General features: G+C 45.6%; 1 long non-coding RNA gene across 1 annotated transcript in view; it reads left to right on the top strand.

The window, feature by feature from the left end:
• LOC117358804 overlaps positions 1-13,641 on the top strand; it is a 48,336-nt gene that overhangs the window by 9,894 nt on the left and 24,801 nt on the right. The window contains exon 2 of the long non-coding RNA XR_004539095.1: positions 6,192-6,301. This is a non-coding gene — a long non-coding RNA (uncharacterized LOC117358804). The remainder of the gene's footprint in view (positions 1-6,191; positions 6,302-13,641) is intronic.

The raw sequence follows: 13,641 nt of genomic DNA, 5'->3' as shown, positions 1-13,641 counted from the left end.
GGTGTCTTTACACACTGTGCCTTCCTAGACCTAGAGTGTTGCAGCATTTCTTAACTCTCCAGCTATAATTCATATGGAAGGGCATTTTTGACAGGATGTGTAAGCCTAATTCAAAATGTCCAGAGTGCAAAATATCGGAACCATAATTGAAAAGACATCTAGGAAGAAAGGACATTTAAAAAATGAACATTTACAAAATCATCGTATAAAAATATTCTCCTGTACATACAAGCATATTGATTATACAGTCCCTAAAACATCTAATGTCTCCTAAGTTTTCTATATATATAAAATCGGATGTATGTATGTATGTGCCGCGATCACGCAAAAACGGCTTGACCGATTTGAACAAAACTTGGTATGCAGATCCCTCACTACCCGGGATGATATGTTCTGGGGGTCTCCCGGCACACCTGCACACGTGGGCGGAGCTACAAACAGATAATCGGATTTCACCCATTCATGTCAATGGAAAAAATGTAAAGAGCTGCCAACGCAAAAACGGTTTGCCCGATTTGAACGAAACTTGGTATGCCGATCCCTCACTACCTGGGGTGATATGTTCTGGGGGTCTCACGGCCCACCTGCACATGTGGGCGGAGCTACAAACAGAAAATCAGATTTCACCCATTCATGTCAATGGAAAAAAAGTAAAAAGCTGCCATTCTCACAGTACTTCAAAAACGGCTTGACCGATTTGAACGAAACTTGGTATGCTGATCCCTCACTACCTGGGGTGATATGTTCTGGGGGTCTCGCGGCCCACCTGCACACATGGGCGGAGCTACAAACAGATAATCAGATTTCACCCATTCATGTCAATGGAAAAAATGTAAAAAGCTGCCATTCTCACAGTAATTCCAACTACCTGGGGTGATATGTTCTGGGGGTCTCTCGGCCCACCTGCACATGTGGGCGGAGCTACAAACAGAACATCAGATTTCACCCATTCATGTCAATGGAAAAAAAGTAAAAAGCTGCCATTCTCACAGTACTTCAAAAACGGCTTGACCGATTTGAACGAAACTTGGTATGCAGATCCCTCACTACCTGGGGTGATATGTTCTGGGGGTCTCGCGGCCCACCTGCACACGTGGGTGGAGCTACAAACAGAAATTCAGATTTCACCCATTCATGTCAATGGAAATAATGTAAAAAGCTGCCATTCTCAAAGTAATTCAAAAACGGCTTGACCGATTTTAACGAAACTTGGTATGCAGATCCCTGACTACCTGGGGTGATATGTTCTGGGGGTATCGCGGCCAACCTGCACACCTGGGCGGAGCTACAAAGAGAAAATCAGATTTCACCCATTCATGTCAATGGAAAAAATGTAAAAACTGCCTCCGCAAAACCAGCTTGCCCGATTTGAATGAAACTTGGTATGCGGATCCCTCACTACCTGGGGTGATATGTTCTGGGGGTCTCACGGCCCACCTGCACATGTGGGCGGAGCTACAAACATAAAATCAGATTTCACCCATTCATGTCAATGGAAAAAATGTAAAACAGCTGCCAACGCAAAAACGGCTTGCCCGATTTGAACGAAACTTGGTATACAGATCCCTCACTACCTGGGGTGATATGTTCTGGGGGTATCGCGGCCAACCTGCACACCTGGGCGGAGCTACAAACAGAAAATCAGATTTCACCCATTCATGTCAATGGAAAAAATGTAAAAACTGCCTCCGCAAAACCGGCTTGCCGATTTGAACGAAACTTGGTATGCGGATCCCTTACTACCCGGGATGATATGTTCTGGGGGTCTCGCGGCCCAACTGCACACGTGGGCGGAGATACAAACATAACTTCAGATTTTACCCATTCAGGTCAATGGGAAAAATGTAAAAAGCTGTGGGACCGATTTGAACTAAACTTGGTATGCTGATCCCTCACTACCTGGGGTGATATGTTCTGGGGGTCTCGTGGCCCACCTGCACACATGGGCGGAGCTACAAACAGAACATCAGATTTCACCCATTCATGTCAATGGAAAAAATGTAAAAAACTGCCATTCTCACAGTAATTCCAACTACCTGGGGTGATATGTTCTGGGGGTCTCGCGGCCCACCTGCACACGTGGGCGGAGCTACAAACAGAACATCAGATTTCACCCATTCATGTCAATGGAAAAAATGTAAAAAGCTGCCATTCTCACTGTGACCAATTTGGACGAAACTTGGTATGCAGATCCCTCACTACCTGGGGTGATATGTTCTGGGGTTCTCGCGGCCCACCTGCACACGTGGGCGGAGCTACAAACAGAACATCAGATTTCACCCATTCATGTCAATGGAAAAAATGTAAAAAGCTGCCATTCTCACAGTAATTCACAAACGGCTTGACCGATTTGAACGAAACTTGGTATACAGATCCCTCACTACCTGGGGTGATATGTTCTGGGGGTCTCGCGGCCCTCCTGCACATGTGGGCGGAGCTACAAACAGAAAATCACATTTCACCCATTCATGTCAATGGAAAAAATGTAAAAAGCTGCCATTCTCACAGTATTTCCAACTACCTGGGGTGATATGTTCTGGGGGTCTCTCGGCCCACCTGCACACGTGGGCGGAGCTACAAACAGAACATCAGATTTCACCCATTCCTGTCAATGAAAAAAAAGTAAAAAGCTGCCATTCTCACAGTACTTCAAAAACGGCTTGACCGATTTGAACGAAACTTGGTATGCTGATCCCTCACTACCTGGGGTGATATGTTCTGGGGGTCTCGCGGCCCACCTGCACACATGGGCGGAGCTACAAACAGATAATCAGATTTCACCCATTCATGTCAATGGAAAAAATGTAAAAAGCTGCCATTCTCACAGTAATTCCAACTACCTGGGGTGATATGTTCTGGGGGTCTCTCGGCCCACCTGCACATGTGGGCGGAGCTACAAACAGAACATCAGATTTCACCCATTCATGTCAATGGAAAAAAAGTAAAAAGCTGCCATTCTCACAGTACTTCAAAAATGGCTTGACCGATTTGAACGAAACTTGGTATGCAGATCCCTCACTACCTGGGGTGATATGTTCTGGGGGTCTCGCAGCCCACCTGCACACGTGGGCGGAGCTACAAACAGAAATTCAGATTTCACCCATTCATGTCAATGGAAATAATGTAAAAAGCTGCCATTCTCACAGTAATTCCAACTACCTGGGGTGATATGTTCTGGGGGTCTCTCGGCCCACCTGCACACATGGGCGGAGCTACAAACAGAACATCAGATTTCACCCATTCATTTCAATGGAAAAAAAGTAAAAAGCTGTGGGACCGATTTGAACTAAACTTGGTATGCTGATCCCTCACTACCTGGGGTGATATGTTCTGGGGGTCTCGCGGCTCACCTGCACATGTGGGCGGAGCTACAAACATAACTTCAGATTTCACCCATTCAAGTCAATGGGAAAAATGTAAAAAGCTGTGGGACCGATTTGAACTAAACTTGGTATGCTGATCCCTCACTACCTGGGGTGATATGTTCTGGGGGTCTCGTGGCCCACCTGCACACATGGGCGGAGCTACAAACAGAAAATCAGATTTCACCCATTCATGTCAATGAAAAAAATGTAAAAAAATGCCATTCTCACAGTAATTCCAACTACCTGGGGTGATATGTTCTGGGAGTCTCGCGGCCCACCTGCACACGTGGGCGGAGCTACAAACAGAACATCAGATTTCACCCATTCATGTCAATGGAAAAAATGTAAAAAGCTGCCATTCTCACTGTGACCAATTTGGACGAAACTTGGTATGCAGGTCCCTCACTACCTGGGGTGATATGTTCTGGGGGTCTCGCGGCCCACCTGCACACGTGGGCGGAGCTACAAACAGAAAATCAGATTTCACCCATTCATGTCAATGGAAAAAATGTAAAAAGCTGCCATTCTCACAGTAATTCACAAACGGCTTGACCGATTTGAACGAAACTTGGTATACAGATCCCTCACTACCTGGGGTGATATGTTCTGGGGGTCTCGCGGCCCTCCTGCACATGTGGGCGGAGCTACAAACAGAAAATCACATTTCACCCATTCATGTCAATGGAAAAAATGTAAAAAGCTGCCATTCTCACAGTAATTCAAAAACGTCTTGACCAATTTGAACGAAACTTGGTATGCAGATCCCTCACTACCTGGGGTGATATGTTCTTGGGGTCTCGCGACCCCCCTGCACACGTGGGCGGAGCTACAAACATAACTTCAGATTTCATCCATTCAAGCCAATGGGAAAAATGTAAAAAGCTGTGGGACCGATTTGAACTAAACTTGGTATGCAGATCCCTCACTACCTGGGGTGATATGTTCTGGGGGTCTCGCGGCCCACCTGCACACATGGGCGGAGCTACAAACAGAAAATCAGATTTCACCCATTCATGTCAATGGAAAAAATGTAAAAAGCTGCCATTCTCACAGTATTTCCAACTACCTGGGGTGATATGTTCTGGGGGTCTCTCGGCCCACCTGCACATGTGGGCGGAGCTACAAACAGAACATCAGATTTCACCCATTCCTGTCAATGAAAAAAAAGTAAAAAGCTGCCATTCTCACAGTACTTCAAAAACGGCTTGACCGATTTGAACGAAACTTGGTATGCTGATCCCTCACTACCTGGGGTGATATGTTCTGGGGGTCTCGCGGCCCACCTGCACACATGGGCGGAGCTACAAACAGATAATCAGATTTCACCCATTCATGTCAATGGAAAAAAATGTAAAAAGCTGCCATTCTCACAGTAATTCCAACTACCTGGGGTGATATGTTCTGGGGGTCTCTCGGCCCACCTGCACACGTGGGCGGAGCTACAAACAGAACATCAGATTTCACCCATTCATGTCAATGGAAAAAAAGTAAAAAGCTGCCATTCTCACAGTACTTCAACAACTGCTTGACCGATTTGAACGAAACTTGGTATGCAGATCCCTCACTACCTGGGGTGATATGTTCTGGGGGTCTCGCAGCTCACCTGCACACGTGGGCGGAGCTACAAACAGAAAATCAGATTTCACCCATTCATGTCAATGGAAAAAATGTAAACAGCTGCCATTCTCACAGTAAATCAAAAACGGCTTGACCGATTTGAACGAAACTTGGTATGCAGATCCCTCACTACCTTGGGTGATATGTTCTGGGGGTCTCTTCACCCAAGAATTTATATGTTCTTGCTCCTGGAGGTGAAACTAAAAATGTTGTTTATAATCAAGTTTTGTGTTTGTTGTATTGTATTCATTTTGTCAAATATTTCACATTATAATTTGAATATTGTACTTTTTATAAAGCTGTAAAAAAATAATTTCATTCACCACTATAAAGTATCTTCATTTGAATCCATTTACAGTGTTATTGCTATAATTAAATACCCGTGCAATGCCGGGGCATCAGCTAGTCTATTATAAAGCTTGCAAGACGTTCAAAGTAGAAGTACCTTTAAAATGTACCTGATGATGTCAAAATGATACCACGGTAGTAATAGTACGTTCCCAATATCTTACATGTGGAATGACGATTCTTTGTGGGTATAGTGAGTTGTGTTGGACAGAGAAGAGGTGGTTAGCTAATGAAAAAGAGAGAGAGAGAGAGACTGAGAGAGTGCTAGTGTGACTGAGAGAGAGACAGAGTGAGAGTGACAGCTAGTGAGACTGGAGAGTAATGGACAGAGGGTGAGAATGGGGGTCACTCTCTCTATCACACCCTGAGAGAGCAAGAGAGTGTGTGAATGAAAGAGGGTGTGATGGGGAAAGGCGAGAGCCCAATTACTACCCATGGGTATCAGAGGCTCTAGTAGAGCTATGCCTCCATTACAGGAGGCACTTGTTTCAATATCAGCAATGGAGGTCCCCCTCTCCTCGCAGTGTCTGCTTGAGGGTCCTGGTGCTTAATCAGGAGCACCCTCCAAAGATGTGTGTCAGCCAAAGGCCTCCACTATCTAAGCCCTAGACACAGACAGCCTGTGCTCCTTAGGAAGCTGTCAGGGGGCCCACATAACACCTATGACCTCCTAATATGAGGGGCCCCAATGATGTCAACCCCCAATAGCCCCTCCCCCAATCCTCCCTGCAAGCAGCCTGTCGCTATTTGTCTATGGCTATGTGTAGAGCATTGCACAGCATGTCACAAGTAACAATCATGCATGTTAAACCAAGAAGGCCTATCACATGACCCCATTCTCTACCAATTTGTGTCTTGCAGGCACTTCGGAATCCACATGGATCTTGAGTCCTTGAGGTGTCGGTAAAGGCAGGTATGGAGGGAAAACCAGGGCCTCATCCTACATCTGGGACAGCGCCTCAGAGCTCAGTGTAAGTACCCCCCACACAGTAACACTACAACTTCCCTGGTCCCCCATCATATCCTAGATGTGATGTACCTACCTCTTCTCTGCACCTATAACCCCCAGAACCTCCATGAGATGAAATGAGAAGGATTATGGGAGGTTATCCATCAGTTCCAAAGGATACAGTCTCTCACACACTCATATATTGTTCATTGCTGCAGTTGGGGACAAAAAAATAAACATGGGTATCGAACCCCCAAACCCTGGCACTGTAACACCTTAGGCCAAACTGCTACACCACACAATCAGCTGTCAGAAGGGAAGGGGATGAAGAAACATAGAAACATAGAAGATGACGGCAGAAAAGGGCTATAGCCCATCAAGTCTGCCCATCCTACTGTCCCTTCCTCTTAAGTCTATACCTAGTGACTATTTATTCAGATTGGCTCTCTTAGGGATCCCCTATAGGCATCCCATTTATTTTTAAAGTCCCATTTATTCTTAAAGTCCAACACGATGCAGGTCTCGATCATCCCATCAAGTCTGCTGACCCATCCTCTTAAGTCTATACATAGCGACTGATGTTCCCATTCGACCCTCGTAGGGATCCCACATAGGTATCCCATTTATTCTTAAAGTCCAGCACGCTGCTGGCCTCGATCACCTGCGCTGGAAGCTCATTCCAACGCAGGTGATCGAGGCCAGCAGCGTTGTAGAGCATTGCACAGCATGTCACAAGTAACAATCATGCATGTGAAACCAAGAAGGCCTATCACATGACCCCATTCTCTACCAATTTGTGTCTTGCAGGCACTTCGGAATCCACATCCAGAAGGACAGTACAATGACAATGGGCACTCACTATATCCCTGGCTCCTCAAACTGATAACCCCTCATACACCCCCAATCCACACTCATTGCATATACCACAGTTAGCTCCACAGGTTAGGATGCTGCTTTGCAAGACTTACCTAAAAGTCAAAAACCAGCAGCCCAGTACATGTTCACAGCACAGGTCCTCCCCTAAAACCTCTCTCTCTTTCTCCCTCTCCCACAAAACCCCACCTATATTCATATGTGTTCCTCCCCTCCCCATGTACCCCTAAAGATTCTTTATCAGTAAAGGCCTATATTACCAACCATTGGCATGACTCACACATACAGACTTGAACCCAAAGGTCACATCCCATAACCTCAAACCACAATCATACTATCTTCAGGAAGGGGGGGACACAGTTGGGGGCAACTGTAGGGGTGTTTCCTTCTCTACACCTGAAGGTTAGGCCTCTATGATGTCACTAAGCCTGAACTATATTTCCAGCATGAACCATTGTCTGCAAGAAGAAAAAGAAGAAATCATCTTTGCTGTTTATGCCTGCCTGATGCATTCTGGGTATGTACCAGAATTGTATTCTAGTCATGGACATTCGACTATGCCCACATGCTCAGCCTGTGTGAATCTTGGGGGAGGCATTGCTTTTGTGCTGTTCTTATCTCCGAAGGCACCTCTGTTTCACAGCCTGTGCAAGACTCTATACAGAAAGACTTTTCATTCAAATTCTGTTTCTGGATTGGTCCTGAGAGGTCATCTGACGATAACCAAGAAGAAGGTACCTAATTAATTGATTAGTCTGTGCTAAGGTGTGAGGAAGCTTGCATCTTAACATAGTTTTTCTCTGCACATCTCCTATAATAATTAAGACCTGAAAAGTACCTTTTGTGACTTAGCTTTCTGAGGAGAGTGAAAATAAAGAACTGCTTTTGAAACAGATTTGGTTTTAACATCACATAAGGAAACTGTTACTGACAACCTAATTTACAGCTGTTCCAGTGACCGGACTTTTATTCCTAATCAAGAGAATTCATATCCCCCGAGCTGAGAAGACGACTTCCATCTCCCTGAGTTTGCTAAGGCCTAATCTGATGGTGAGGAAAAGGAAATTATCTATATTTTCAGCTGGGGTTAGATAAAAGAATTCTATTGTTGTATGGGATAAGGAAGTGGTTTTCCCTTGAAAAAGATGTTTATCCCAGGACAAGCAGGCAGTCTATTCTCACATATGGGTGACGTCATCGACAGAGCCCGGATGCGGAAACCTCACAAGCAGACTTGCTTGTAGAAACTAGAAATTTTGAGTCAGCCACACCGCACATGCACGAGTGCCTTCCCGCCCAGCTTAGGGCACATCTCCTCAGTTCTCAGTTTTCTGCGGAGCCGAGAAGTCCGTCTTTGACTCTCTGCATTTAGCTTTCTCACTTTGTGCCTTCTCTCACCGCGGTTTGTGTTATTTTTCTTCACGAATCGCTGTACTTTATTCTTTTATTTCTAGTTTAGAAAAAAAAAATTTGATTTCTTTCATTCGGCTGCCGGGGCAGGCTGCTCGGCCGCAGCCCAGGGGCTTCAACCTTGCAGCAGCTGTTTTTCCTTCTATGTCCCAGCCAGCGACAGACTTCAAGAAAATGAAGCCAGTGTCAACGTGCGATTTCTCTCACGGACCAACACACTAGGTGCCTCAAGTGCCTTGGGCCACAACATCATCCAAAGTCGTGCGAACGCTGTGCTACTCTTCAACCTCGAGCCCTTAAACGTTGTCTACTTTCAGTGAAGAAGCTCTTCCAGATGGATTCGACCACTTCTTCGACTCCGAAGCCGACCTCGGTCTCGCCTCCGACCGAGGGCCCTTCTGCCTCCACTGCTCCGACCTTGAGCCTCATCAGACCTTCTTCATTTGCAGCGGCTCTTTCATCGACGACGTCTGCTGTATCTTCTCCTGTTTCCTCAGATCATATAGCTCAGCAGACAGTTCCACTGGTGGTGCTTAAGGTGCCTAAGACTTCTAAGTTGAAGCACATTTCCATTGCCTTGGTGGAACCTCCAGCCAAGGCAGGTGGTACGGTTTCAGACGCGGATCCATCCTTGCAGGTTTCTTTCCAGACCATGTTAGAGCAGCAATTTGTTCAGTTCCTCACCAAAATGGGACCGAAGCTAGCTATTCTAATCCAGCCTGGGCATTCTGCAGACTCCCGCGAGGTCAAGCCTCTTCCTATGCCTCAGTCTTAGTCTACACACTCTATGCAGGGAGCAGAGTCTCTGCGAGTGTCTGGTCTGGAATCTAAGCACGTGAAGCAAGGAGCAGATTCTTTGCAAGTGCCTCGGCAGGAATCCTCACACTCCATACAAGGAGTAGAGTCTTTGGGAGTGCATCAAGGTTCCTCCATCAAGCCTCTGGAGCTTCTATCCACAGCTTCCAGTCCTATCCATTCTTTGGTGGCATCGGCTGCTTCCCTCTCCGGGGCGAAGTCTCCTCGATCTTCAAGATCTGCTTCCAAGCACCATTCTCACCGACGATCGAGACCTTCATCGAGGCATCCTTCCAGGCATAGTTCTTCTTCTAAGGAGCGTCCTTCTTCAACTAAGCCTCGCTCTACACCTACTTCTACTAGACCGCCGACTCCTCGTTCGAGGTCTCCTCTTCCACACCTCGAAGACTCAGTGGTTTCGATTGCGTCGTCCAAGTCTCCCTATTCTTTTGATGCCTTTTTTCCAGCCGAAGCTTCATCTTCGACCCAGGCTGCCTCGACGACCTCGAGTCCTTCTCAAGGCAAGGCATTACCGGATCAGCTATCTTTCTCCTCTTTTCTTCGTCAGATGGCTGTGGACTTGGACCTTCAATTGGATGTTGATTCCAAATACTCTAAGGAGTATCTCGAAGTCATGCATCTTTCTCAACTTCCAGCAGAGTCACTTAAGCTTCCTATTCACAAGCTTTTGTCTCAAACTTTTATCAAATGCCTGGAGACTCCGTATCCAATTCCAGCTGTTCCAGGCAAATTAGACTCCAGATATAAAACTCTCCATTGTAAAGGATTTGAGAATTCAGTTATCTCACCAATCCCTACTTGTGGAGTCTTCCTTGAAAAGATCCCATCCTTCCAAGGTTTATGCTACCATGCCTCCTGGAAGAGAAGGGAAAACTATGGACAAATTTGGACATCGCATCTATCAAAATGCCATGATGTCTTCTAAAGTCCTCAATTACATTTTCCATTTTGTCACTTATTTTGAGTTCCTTATTGCTCTTTTGCCTAAATTTCTTACTTATTTAGACACTCAAAAGCACTTTGAATTTCAAGAAGTCATCAGTTCTCTATCACAACTCAGATTACATCTACTTCAGTCTTCTTATGATGCCTTTGAGTTGTCTGCCCAGGCGACTGCTTGTTCTGTAGCAATGCGTCGCCTTGGCTGGCTTCGTACCATTGTCATGGATCCTAATCTTCAGAACCGCTTGGCTAATATTCCTTGTGCAGGCAATAACCTCTTCGATGAATCTATTGAGGCAGCCACCAAGAAATTGCCTGAACATGAAAAATCCTTTGCTTCTATTGTCAGACCTAAGCCAAAGCCAGCTCCTGCCAAACCTACATGCCCTCCTCCCATTTACCAGAGGCGTTTTGCTCCGAGGACGGCTGCTTATACTCGCCCTCCTCCTAACAAACAGCAGCTTCAGAAGCAACAAAAATCTCAACCTTCTGCTGCACCTAAGGCTACTTAACCTTTTTGACTGTTTAAAACAGAGCATAACCTCCACCATTCTGTCTCTGACTTCTCTTCCCCCTATAGGAGGTTGTCTCCATCATTTTTACCACGAATGGAAGACAATTACATTACATTACATTACATTACATTCGGGATTTCTATTCCGCCATTACCTTGCGGTTCAAGGCGGATTACAAAAGGTTAGTTTAAGGACAGGATTACAATGAATTAAAGAATTACAGAATTACAGAGTTAGAGAATTACAGAATTACAGAATTACAGAATTGCATGAATTATAATGAATAGCTAGATAGGTAAGGTGTAGATCTTGAGGGCTTTTAGAGGTCGTGTTGTTATTGCTGTTTTAGGAATTTCTTGAAAAGTGTGGTTTTTATTTCTTTTCTGAACGTCTTATAGTCTGGGGTTGTCATCAGAAGGTTGGATTACATCTGACCTCTGGGTGCTGTCCTCCAAGAGTATCCTTCCAGTGCATCCCAGACCTTCCGTCTTCTTCAGGAAGCTCAAGCTCTGCTTCATCTCCATGCCATCGAACCAGTTCCTTTGGACCAGCAAAACAGGGTTTTTTACTCCCGTTACTTCCTTGCTCCGAAGAAGACGGGCGATCTGTGACCCATTCTGGATCTCAGGGCTCTCAACAAATTTTTAATCAAAGAAAAATTTTGAATGTTGTCCCTGGCATCTCTTTATCCCTTCTAGATCAGAATGACTGGTTATGCTCTCAGGATCTCAAGGAGGCCTACACTCATATTCCCATTCATCCTGCCTCCCGTCAATACCTCAGATTTCGGGTGGGGAATCTGCATTATCAATACAGAGTGCTGCCCTTTGGCCTGGCTTCCTCTCCCAGAGTGTTCACCAAGTGCCTGGTAGTGGTAGCAGCAGCTCTAAGGAACCATGGTCTTCAGGTATTTTCCTACCTAGACAACTGGCTCATCAAAGATTCAACATCTCAGGGGGTTATTGTAGCGATCCAACGGACTACGTGGTTCCTACAAAGTTTGGGATTCGAAATCAACTTTCCCAAATCCCAACTTCAACCCTCACAGAATCTACAATTCATCGGAGCTGTTCTGGATACTATCCTACTCAGAGCATTCCTTCCACAATAACGTCTGGAAGCTCTCCTTCAACTCTGTCATATAGTGTCTTCCCGCTCTTCCATCTCAGCGAGACACATGATGGTACTACTAGGCCACATGGCCTCCACAGTACACGTGGACTCCTTTTGCTAGACTTCACCTCAGAATTCCTCAATGGACCCTGGCATCTCAATGGACACAGGTTTGCGACCCACTTTCTCGACACATAACAGTCACTCCTTCATTGAAGCAGTCTCTCCGTTGGTGGATGCTCTCTTCCAATCTCTCCAGAGGCTTGCTTTTTCAAACGCCCCCCATCAGAAGGTCTTCACAACAGATTCTTCGACTTACGTTTGGGGCGCTCATCTTGATGGTCTCCGTACACAAAGCCACTGGACTAGTACGGATCGTCAATGTCACATCAATCTGTTGGAACTCAGAACAATTTTCAAGGCTCTCAATGCTTTTCAGCATCTTCTTCACGGCCAGGTAGTCCTCATTCGGATGGACAACCAAGTCGCCATGTATTATGTCAACAAACAGGGAGGAACAGGATCTTCCTCCCTTTATCAAGAAGCTCTGAAGGTTTGGGACTGGGCAATCCGCCACAACACCTTCCTCAAAGCTGTCTACATCCAAGGGGTGAAAAATTGTTTGGCGGACAACTTGAGTCGTCTTCTGCAACCTCACGAATGGACACTCCATTCCTCGCCTCTTCATCACTTTTTTTCACAGTGGGGAATGCCTCAGATAGACCTCTTTGCAGCTACGCATAACCACAAACTGCCTCAGTTCTGCTCCAGGATATATTCTCCTCATCGCCTCGAGGCAGATGCTTTTCTTCTGGAATGGACGAATCTCTTCCTCTATGCATTCCCTCCATTTCGTCTCATTCTCAAGACTCTGGTCAAGTTGAATGATCATGCCACCATGATTCTGATTGCTCCTTGGTGGCCGAGACAACCTTGGTACTACCTTCTACTTCAACTCAGCAGCAGGGAGCCATACCTTCTACCAGTTTTTCCATCTCTGCTTACACAGAGTCGGGGATCTCTGCTTCATACCAACTTGCTGCAGTCCCTACACCTGACAGCTGTCAACATGACTCCTCTTCATTTTTGTCAACCAGTAAGAGACATCTTAGAGGCTTCAAGGAAGCCTACCACTAGACAATGCTATCATAAAAAATGGACTAGATTTTCTACGTGGTGTTTTTCTCATGATAAGGAGCCTCAACATTCCTCCTTATCTTCTGCTTTGGATTACCTTTTCCACTTATCCTCTTCTGGCCTCAAGTCTACATCGATCTGAGTCCATCTCAGTGCAATTGCGGGTTTCCATCAGCCTATTAAAGGGAAACCCCTCTGCTCATCCGGTGGTTTCCAGATTCATGAAAGGACTTTTCAATGTCAAACCTCTTCTATAATAATTAAGACCTGAAAAGTACGTTTTGTGACTTAGCTCTCTGAAGAGAGTGAAAATAAAGAACTGCTTTTGAAACAGATCTGGTTTAACATCACATAAGGAAACTGTTGCTGACAACCTAATTTACAGCTGTTCCAGTGACCGATGGAATTTTATTCCTAATCAAGAGAATTCATATCCTCCGTGCTGAAAAGAAGACGACTTCCATCTCCATGAGTTTGCCAAGGCCTAATCTGATGGTGAGGAAAAGGAAATTATCTATATTTTCAGCTGGGGTTAGATAAAAGAATTATATTGTTG

The sequence above is a fragment of the Geotrypetes seraphini genome, chromosome 4 (assembly GCF_902459505.1).
Source record: "Geotrypetes seraphini chromosome 4, aGeoSer1.1, whole genome shotgun sequence".
Classification (NCBI taxonomy): Eukaryota; Metazoa; Chordata; class Amphibia; order Gymnophiona; family Dermophiidae; genus Geotrypetes; species Geotrypetes seraphini.
The sequence above is the reverse complement of the archived record's forward strand: the minus strand, read 5'-3'. Positions and strand labels throughout refer to the sequence as shown.